The sequence below is a fragment of the Orcinus orca genome, chromosome 5, assembly GCF_937001465.1.
Source record: "Orcinus orca chromosome 5, mOrcOrc1.1, whole genome shotgun sequence".
Taxonomy (NCBI): Eukaryota; Metazoa; Chordata; class Mammalia; order Artiodactyla; family Delphinidae; genus Orcinus; species Orcinus orca.
In genome coordinates this window covers 40,638,404-40,648,643 of record NC_064563.1, presented here as the reverse complement: position 1 = coordinate 40,648,643, position 10,240 = coordinate 40,638,404, and positions in this window count along the sequence as shown.

The following is a 10,240-nucleotide window of genomic DNA, read 5'->3' as shown; positions in this document are numbered from 1 at the left end:
AATTTTTAGTGAGGTCTCAAATCTTCCAAAGATACTTTTTGTGTGTGTGACTTTATTTCATCATCTTTGGGGTAGGATAGGAAGTTATGTGGTAGTTTTTATTCCCTGGGTCTAGTGCCTCAATAGCTTTTTGTTTTGTTTTAAGAGGATGTTTTATTTTTATTTAGAGATTTTAACAAGATTTTTATTTAAGGATGTTAAACTAGTTTTGTGGCAAGCTCTTGAGCCTTTTTTTTTTTTCTCAGTTTGCCTCCGAATGATGTCAGATCTCATCACAGTTATCACTGATGGCCTCTACCAGCTCTGCCAGTGCATTTTTGTCTTTCCAGTTAAGCTGTGTGAATGTGGGGCTGGTGCAGGTCTTTCTGGGGACTAGGTGACCTGGTCTAATCTTTCCCTTGAAGACATAGTAGGGAACCCTGATTAGACCAGTTTGTTTGATGGTCCAAGGGCAAGGTGAACTAGATAATTACAGAGAGGCTAGATCTTTGTCACTGGAGCTGGTTATAACAGGGCCATCTGAAAAAAGTGGAAAAGGCCTTTTAGGCTGAATTTTTGACTAAAGCCCAGGTTCTTTACCTTTTTCAAATAGAGGATTTACTACTTCTTAGTCTCTTATCTTCAAAGCAACAGGGTCTATGACCACCGTTTTCTCCTTGACCTTTTTTCTTTTTGGTATCTTGGGTATTTAGAACCCTTTACTTTTTAAATATATTTCTATCAAATGAGTTTAGTTCTTATTGTATTTCTTAAAGGTTGAATTTTTATGGCCCTTTCAAATCTATTTTGTCTTAGAACCACATTTCCTTTTTGGGGTTTTATTTGTTTTTCATTTTTCAATCATACTTCTTATATATGCCATGTTGACAGCAATACCAGCTTTATCATAATTAATGGTGAACAAAACTTGGGAGAAGAGTGAAAACTATGCCCATACGTATATCATTCAGCACTGTCATTACTGGCAGCTAAAAGCATATTCCAGCCACATCCAAAGGAAGAAAACAGACAGCTAAGGGCTCCTTACATGTTGCTTTCTGTTTGTTGTGTTGGTGTTTCTGTTAGTTCCATCCATGAGACAGATGGACAAATACTGGCTCTTCTCTAGCACATGGGACAATTACTGTTCAGTGAGGGCTCCATAGGCTCACTATCATAGTCCTCAGGCTTGGGAGATTCTTAACTCTTCTTTCCCCACCTGCTTGACTCCCAAGGCAGTCTAGTCCACAGCCTTTGACTGCTGGATTCTCATCATCTGGGATGGGAAGGACACTTGAGTTTGCTTGTGGTAGGTGACTGGGCTTAGTTACTCCACTCACTGTGTATGTTGGGGAGTGTACTAGCAAGCCTGATCATTCCTGCCACTTTCTATGATGTCAGCCCAACTTATAGGAAACTCCTGTAGTCACAAACTGACCACCAGGCATTTCCTCTTTTGCTTCCCACTTTTTATCATGCTTCTTTCTCCTTAGGAAAATGAGGTCCAGTGGCTTAGTAAATGTCAGGAAAGAGATAATCACTATTTCCAAACTTAGTGGAAACAGGATACTTGGCACCTTCAGCCTTGTCGAAAGGAGAGTGCAGTGCTAATGTCAAGTCTTTCTCCCCTATGTAAATAGGAGAGGGCAGGGATGGTTGCTGCCTGACAAACTAACTGCCCAACTCCTCCTTACTCCAAGACCTCTTATATCTCCTGGTCATGGAACCTTCTAAATTGGCTTGACCTTTCCCACCCCTGGGAAAGCCTGGGGAATCTGCTGCCTGAAATGCCATCTTTTAAAAACTGGAGTCAAAGAAAAATGAGGGCCACTGATCCCAACAGTTTTGCTGTCTCTCATATCTGGTAACTCCGAGCATGGTAAAGATCCCAGTCAGTACCTCATACCAAGCTGGTATACTTGCAAAACCTGCTTTAGGAGAGTGAACTACGTCTGAAGCAGGCAGGCAGTGGTGTGCCAAGAGTTGTATCCTCTTCTGGATTTCTCTAGCATCATTTGTATGTCTTTTTTCTTCTTCTTCAGATTCTACATATAAGTGATACCATATGATATTTGTCTTTCTCTGTCTGACTTCACTTAGTGTGATAATCTCTAGGTCCACCCATGTTGCTGCATGTGGCATTATTTCATTCTTTTTTATGGCTGAGTAGTATTCCATTGTGTATATATGTACCACATCTTATTTATCCATTCATCTGTCGATGGACATTTAGGTTGTTTCCATGTCTTGGCTTTTGTAAATAGTGCTGCAGTGAACATTGGGGTGCATGTATCTTTTCGAATTGTAATAGTTTTGTCTGGGTATATGCCATGGAGTGGGATTGCAGTATCATATGGTAGTTCTAGTTTTAGCTTTTTAGGAGCCTCCATACTGTTCTCCATAGTGGCTGTACCAATTTACATTCCCTCTAACAGTGTGGAAGGGTCTCCAGCATCATTTGATTCCTCACCAAGGTGAAGTTTACATCTTTGAGATATGAGTCTCTCCCTGGAGAAATGTAATTCCATGTGCTGTCAAGGGGCATGTTGTTGACCATCTGTCCTAAAATTCAGTGGTTGCATATGGCATTGGTTTGAAGACAGTGACTTTTCATAAAGAGACAGCATATTTCTAAAAGCCAAGAAACAGCAGCATTTCAGAAGTTCAAGGCACCAACAGAGTCATTATTGCTTAAGTCACCATTAAAAAAGATGGCGGACATACTAAGGAGAAGCAACTGCTGCTGGGTAGCTGGGGTGGAGATGATTTTCTGGCTCTCTTTTGTGATGTGAGGAGGGAAAAGTTTTCCTTGACCTTCTGAGCGTCCCTGGCTGGGTTTGAAAATTAAAGTGACAAAGAGTAACAGGAGAAAAGCACACATATTTATTTAATACAAGTTTTATATGACACAAGAGCCTTCATAAGGAAATAAAGACCCAAAGAAATAGTTAGACCTGAGTACTTTATGGTAGGCTTGGTGAGGAGAACACAGTCATGGAGGAATATGATAGGGAAAGGAGTCTGAGGTAATTGTAAACTGGGGGAAATTTAGCAAGCCCTGTTTGTTAGCATTCCTCTCGGTATCCCTTTGTCTTTGGAGATAAGGATGCTCCTTTCCTCCAGCACTTCTCATGTGAGGATTTTATGGCCTGTTTCAGGGAAGAAGTGTGAGGGAAGGAGGAGGTCAGAGTGAACTTCCTCCTTCTGCTGTTTTCTCAAACTCCTTCAGCTTAAATATTCAATATACTAAAGTGCCATATTTGGGGGTAGCATGTCCCAAACCCCACCATTGGTTTGGAACTTTTCTAATGCCATTACCAAAGTAGCGATTTCATTGAAGGCAAATCGCAGGAAGAAAGTAATGCAAATTTATGAAAAGAGTGAAGAAAATAAAGAAACCCAGGATTAAAAATTAAAATGTTAACAGAAATTTAAAAGTAAAATAGTAAAAAAAGCTTAAAAATGAACCATATTTCTATTTCAAGATGGTTGTTGAGCTCACTCGTTTAACTTCTATTCAAATTATGTCAAAATATCAAACAAATATTAGAATGGAAAAAAATGGTATCAGAGTTGGAAAACAGTGTATCAATAATGCCATTAATTAGCTAGATATTTTGAAGTTTTGCAAACTGTGATGAAAAGAATTTGATTAAGATACTGATGATTCTAGGGTTCAGTATTCCTCAGGAAAGAAGGTGAGTTCATTTAGGAAGTAAGTCCATACCCTAGTTTGGAATCTCTGACTGGTACGAATTCCTTTTGCTTAGGTCCCAAGGTAGTTCCTCATGATCTGGAAGCCTAAGGCCAAATGTCAGTGCATCCAATCTACAACCTGGAGGGAAAATAGAATGTCAGTGGTTTATAGCATATGTCTCACCCTGCTGGACAGTGATAATGATGACTCCCAGTCCTGGCAGTGTGTGAATTTCTCAGTCATTCTGGGTGCCCAGTTCTGCTATCCGGAAGATTGCCCTTATCTTCCATAGCCTCTTCACAAGTAGGCATTGGGGAGGACCCACCCTTGGAGGGCTGGACAACTTTAGAAGCCCCTTTCTGTTGATGTGGGTTCATGGCCAAAGGGTTGAGCAATCACATGCCTTTTTTCTTTTCTCCCAGAGATTTAATTCTGTATGGCTTTGATATCTATCAGTGTACTGAACACTACTGCTTTGCCTCCTTTTCACTTTTAAAGGACATGTTGGAACCGTGTTTTTCAGCTGTAGACCATGAACTATAACTAGTGAGATGGAGAATCAATTTATTGGGTTGCCACTAGCAATTAAAAAAGATAAAAGAACAGAAGATAATATATAAGAGTGCATTGCACATAGCAAAGATAAGTGTTGGTTTGTTACATTTTTTTGTTACAAATATATTTGAATGTGTGTACTGGCTTGGAATACAAAAATATTTGGGTTACTGAAAGTCACGACAGAAGCTGTCATTCTCCACACACTGTTTTGAAGAAGCCTAATCAACAGATTTATGTAACTGAAGTTAGGACCACAGCTAATTCAGACAGAAATGAGGTTTTACAAAAATTGAGTTCACTGGGGTCGTTTGTTTTGGTTATCAAAACACATCTTGTAGAGACTTTAACCATCAATGAAATTGAGTAATTAGCGCCCTCTTCTGTTCTTCAACAACACTACACATATCTATTTTAGCCCTTGACACATTATGTGCAGATCTGCCTTCTTTCACATCCAAGGTATAGTGGGTCCTGTTACTCAAATGATACCTTATAAATTTTGGATCATTTCCGCTCCCTCCACAGCATTTAGCTCAGTTTCTTGCTCACTGGGGGACTCTATAAATATTTGTTAAATAGAGGAATCAAATAAGGAATGAAGTGGACCATTACAGCATTGCCTTCTCGGTTTGACCAAAACCTATTTTCCCAGTCTGATTTTCCCCTATACATCTCATGATCCTACACCAAGAAGATTAATTTGCCTTAAATAGTCTGAAAGAACATTTTTTAAACTTGTCAAATTTGAACATGATATTTATTTTGGACAAATCAAGCCCCCTAAGTATATATTTAGTTTAAATATGCAAATAAAACAAAAAGTAACATATGGTTTTTAAAATGCAGTTTTCCCTTTCACTGTGTTTGTATGGGAAAACCTAACCACTTGTTGTCTGGTTTAAATAAACAAGTGTTAGTAATAGAGAGTACATGCCTCATTAGGGTTCCAAATAGAATGTTCCTCAGGGTGTAAATTGCCTCGTCCAGCCCCCAGCTTTCAAAGTTTTAGAATTTATATTGTCTTACCAGTTTCTTTCTACATTTTCTCTCTGCAATACAGTTTGCTCATTTGTCTAAACTTTTGTTCAATGTCTATAAAAATGATTGCTGTATTAGATGACTGGTCTGCAATTAGTTTAAGAAGATTCATTTTTCTTTTGATTATATTATGGGATTCTGCAGGAATTTCTAATGGTGTGGTACAGGAGGGAGAAACCCAGTATATTCCGTAATGGAAACATGTAATCTCAAAGTTTTAATATTATTTCCTATGCTGTAGGAAGCTGTAGGAAACTTCAGTTATATGCCTGTCCTGACCCTCAGGCTCTGGCCATCTTGAAAGTTGTAGATATTGGCTCTGTGGGAGGTCTTCTTGGAAACAAAACACACAGAGCTGAGTTGTGAAGCTCTCAGGAGGAAGGAAAAGGGGCTGTGTCCTTCTCTGACACTATTGTTTCCTATAAAATACTTCATTCCCTCCCCCAACCCCCAAGAGAAAAAAACAACGAAATAAGTTGGGAAAAAACAATGAAATAAGTTGGGACAAAATAGAAAATGGGAAAAGTTCACTTTAATTAGCATACTTTCTGCCTTTTAAAGTATTCATTCTATGCTGGGAACTGAAACTCTCTCGAGATGTATAACTGGTGTATAAGAAAATCTTAGTTGAATTGAAGAACTTAGGCAGCCACAACTGAATTTGGATATCAATTCCAAACTCATTCCTGATCTTGACAAACAGTTTAACCTATATTTTCTCCTTATTTGTAAGGTGAAAATTGCATTTGCTTGTAATATTTTTGACATTTCCATAAAAAAGGGGAAACAATTATAAAGACTTTTTAGAAAAAAGCATATGAATAGCCTATTTAAAAATGGATCATTTTAAAATGTTATTTATTGTCTATTGGTAAAGAGTTTGGCCTTAAAATTTTTTTTCTTTTGTAGGCCAAGTACATTTCAATGTGTAGACTTTGTTAGCATTTAAAAGCTTGAAACAGGTTGCCAATAATAGCAGTAAAGATAACCGACATTTTTGAGAGCTCATTTTGTACCAGACACTTTGCTAAGAAGCTTCACATGTACTGGTCTTATTCAGTTTAGTTATTTTGGAGGCATGCATTTCTTCCATTACGAATTTAAGTATTCCAGTGGATTTCCCACATTCCTGAATAGATAAAAGATTGGCAAAGTATTCATAATTGTTGAAACTGAGTAATACATAGAGCTTCATTATACTATTCTACTTTTGTGTATGTGTGAAAATTTCCATGATAAAAAGTAAAAAACATAAACCCAGGCAACTCTTCCCAAGATCATCCATTTTGCTTATGTTGCTTTCTGTCCATTTCCATCTCAGCATGACGGTTGGCCACATGTGTGGACACATGACTCTCCAGCGGGGGAGGGAAAGATTGGTGGCACTTACACTGGTCTAGTCCCCTACCCCCCATCCTTCCTGATGGACTCAGGAAGTTTCTCTTCTCATTTTTCTCTCTGTCATACACATATGAATCTGTACAAAAGGTGTTCCTGTCTTTCTTTAGTGGCACATTCAGGAGAGGGCACTGCAGGGAACACCTGCTTTTTTCATCTGCCAGATTCCCTTCCTATCCTCATTTGGGAAGAGCAACCCCCTTACTATGGTGAGCAAATCCTCCCTGACTCCACCAAGTCTGGTGGGGCTGCTACTCATAGTATCCCACCTTCCTGCCTATAGGGGTGGGTATATAATCAGGAACTGGTCACATATATACTCTATTTGTTGCTGACCACATTAATTGACCTAGGGATGGACACGTGACTTGAACCAGGTCAATTAGAATCCCTTTCAATCTTTTTTCTTTTATAAATTTATTTATTTATCTATCTATTTTTGGCTGCATTGGGTCTTCGATGCGGCATGCAGGCTTTTTTCTAGTTGTGAGCGGGGGCTACTCTTTGTTGCAGTGCTCGGGCTTCTCATTGCAGTGGATTCTTTTGTTGGGAGCACGGGCTCTAGGCGGGCAGGCTTCAGTAGTTGTGGCACACGGGCTTAGTAGTTGTGGTGCACAGGCTTAGTTTCTCGGCATCATGTGGGATCTTCCTGGACCAGGGCTCAAACCCGTGTCTCCTGCGTTGGCAGGTGGATTCTTAACCATTGCGCCACCAGGGAAGCCCCCCTTTCAATCTTATTTACAGATGGTAAAAGCAAGAAGGCCTCTCTTCCTCTGTGATCATTAGCTGAGACCATTGAAGTCTGGAGCTGTCCCTGGTCATGCTCCATCCCCACCAGCCTGTAGAGGACGCTAGTGTGTAGTAAGAGAGAATACGATCAAAATACTGAAAAAAAGCAGAGAGAGAAAAAGAGTAGGAGCAAAAGTGAGAATGAGTGTGATGATGACTCTGAATGCCTGGATCCAGTCATTACTGAAGCCCTTATCCTTTCTCTTGTCTTAAGGTAGGAGTCAGCACGTTGCCTTTTTCCCTCAAGCTAGTTTGATTTGGGATTTTTATCTAAATAAGCCACAAGGACAGCTACTGCTCTGTATTTCAGGAGTACTATCTATATTCCAGCTAAGACTTAAGCAGTGCCTGGTACATGGCAAGTGCTTAAGACATATGTGTTGAAAGAGCAGTAACTCCTCCTTGACAGTTGTTAAGCTCTTTGGTCATTCTCTTGATTTCTTGGTGCATTGATTAAAACAGGGATAACATTCATCTCCTTCACTCTCGTTTCACGCATATTACTGCTGGCTAAATTTGAGTGTCTCAAATATAGCTATTTTTGCAACTGAAAGCATGATTTTTGTACAGCTAGAAAAAGCTATTTCCAACACAGATTTCTAGTGCAGTTTTCTAAGAACTCCTTACGATATGCAGCACAGCGGGCCCACCACGAGGCACATCAATCATCTACCGTGTATCAGGCGCCTTTTACAGGATTTTCTGTGATCTTGGTGTCAGTGCACATTCTGTATCAAGGCAGAGGTGATATGTAGGAATCTGGCAGCTATTTAGAAGGGAGGCCAGGCAGTGCTGTGCCAGTATAATTAATGAGAGTCATCGCTCTGGAAGCAAGAGGAGAGGGGGGTTGGGAAGGATGTCTTTCACCAGTCAATGGCATTTAAGAAAAATTGGTGCTTTCATAGCCTTTTTACTGCTGGGAGGAGGTTAAGTCAAAGGAGTGCTATAAAGGGCTTTCTGTAACTCACTGCATGGATGGAGGTCCCTGTGTATAGGGAAGCTGAGAGAATTAAACCCCAGATTTTTCAGCAGGGCTGATTTCAACCTTGAATTGAGCTAGCAGCAGGAGTTCCTTACACTTGGAAATCCTTACTAAAAGATTATAGCTTACGTGACCAAGAGACCAGTCAAAAAGTACTTTATTACCATATAGGACTTTTGTTTTACCTGCCTAAAGAAGTGTTAACCTAGGTCCCATTTTCTCCAATTCCCTTGTAACCAGTGAATGCAGAAGGGGGTATTATTTGTTTTGTTTTCCTATTGACTGTTCAGTAACCATGGAAGGGTTTGTGTAACCTAGAGAGGCTGTTTACTACCCACTGTCCTACCCAGTGTCTAATCCCTTTGTTATTGTTCCCTCTGATTGTCACAAGCAGGGAAAAACGGGTCTGTCCTGCTTCTAAAAACTTAGCAATGAAACAACAACATTTTCTTGGTTTTAGTTAGTAATTTTTCTCTGATTAATGGTGAAAAAAGGACTCAGAGGGAAAAGCTACATTAAAAGATTTATGGAAATATACGTTAGGACCATGATGAAGTATGATTCACACCAACTTCAGAATGGTTGCCTTTGAGGAGAAAGGGAGGAAGAAGGGCCAAGGAGATGGGGTTTTACCTGTATCTGTAACACTTTATTTAAAAAAGAAGGGGTGAAAAAAAAAAAAAAAAGGGGTGGGGGAGGGGGAGTATGATATGCATGTTTGCCTTGTTTTTAGTAGGTTTGAAATATTGCATAATTTTTTTAAAAATTTAAGTTCTCAAAATTATGGAAATCGATTAAAACTATCAAAATAAAGAATGCACAGCAAACACGTGCTCTTGTTATGAACTTTGTATGATTTTATTTCACCATTTGCATCTACAGTTTTTGATATGAGAAAGACAGACACAGGAGGTTGGGGGGTGGATAACTTCCGTGGTTGTGTGAGGGGGTGTCTTGGTATCTTTCTCTCTCTCTCTTTTTTTTTTTTGGCGGGGGTGGGGGGACTTCCTACTCACCATGGAGATTACCAGTCAAATCTCCAAAAAGCAATCTACGGGTAGAAGGGATATCTGTTTAATTTCTTATAAACTGGGAATTTGCAGCTGGGCAAGAAAATTTGGGAAGGTTTCTTTCTATGGAGCCAAAGGACCTTATACATCTTTTCCCAGACTCATTTCTTCCTGGTACCCTGGCAGGAAGAAATCCAAGTGACTATTCTGGTGGCTTTTTCCTTTTTTCTGAAAGTCCAGGATTGCTTTCGGGATAAAGTTTCTTCTTGCCCATGGTGCTTTGCTGTGACATTGTAATTGCCTCTGTTGAATTGAATAATACAAATGGGTTGTTTCTATGGTATCGGCTAAGTGGGATGAAAAGGTGAAACCTTAGATCTTGCGCTGAGAGGTCACGGTGCTACCACCCCTCACACTAACTGTCCGTCAAAGCTGACGGGCAGCCAAGCTCTCCGAGCTCCGGCACTCATTTGTAACTTCCTGAGCAAATTCACGCTTGAAAAAGAAAATGACTTTAGTTTATGTTGTCACTAAGCCCAGAAAATCCCTGCCAACCCCAAGCTGCCAGCTTTTCTAGGACCTTCTTATTGGTGGAGAATTTTAAACTGAAGGTGAGTGAGGAGCAGCGTCTCCCAGTCCCTCCCAGCCAGGCTTTGAACTAACAATAGGGCAGGTTGAATGAAGGCTGATAAATGCAAATCCTGGAATCCCGAAGCCGGATCACACTGCTGCTGCCCGGGCCAGCGGTGGTCAGCGTTCCAACAGCTGCAGCCACCTGGTCACTCACCA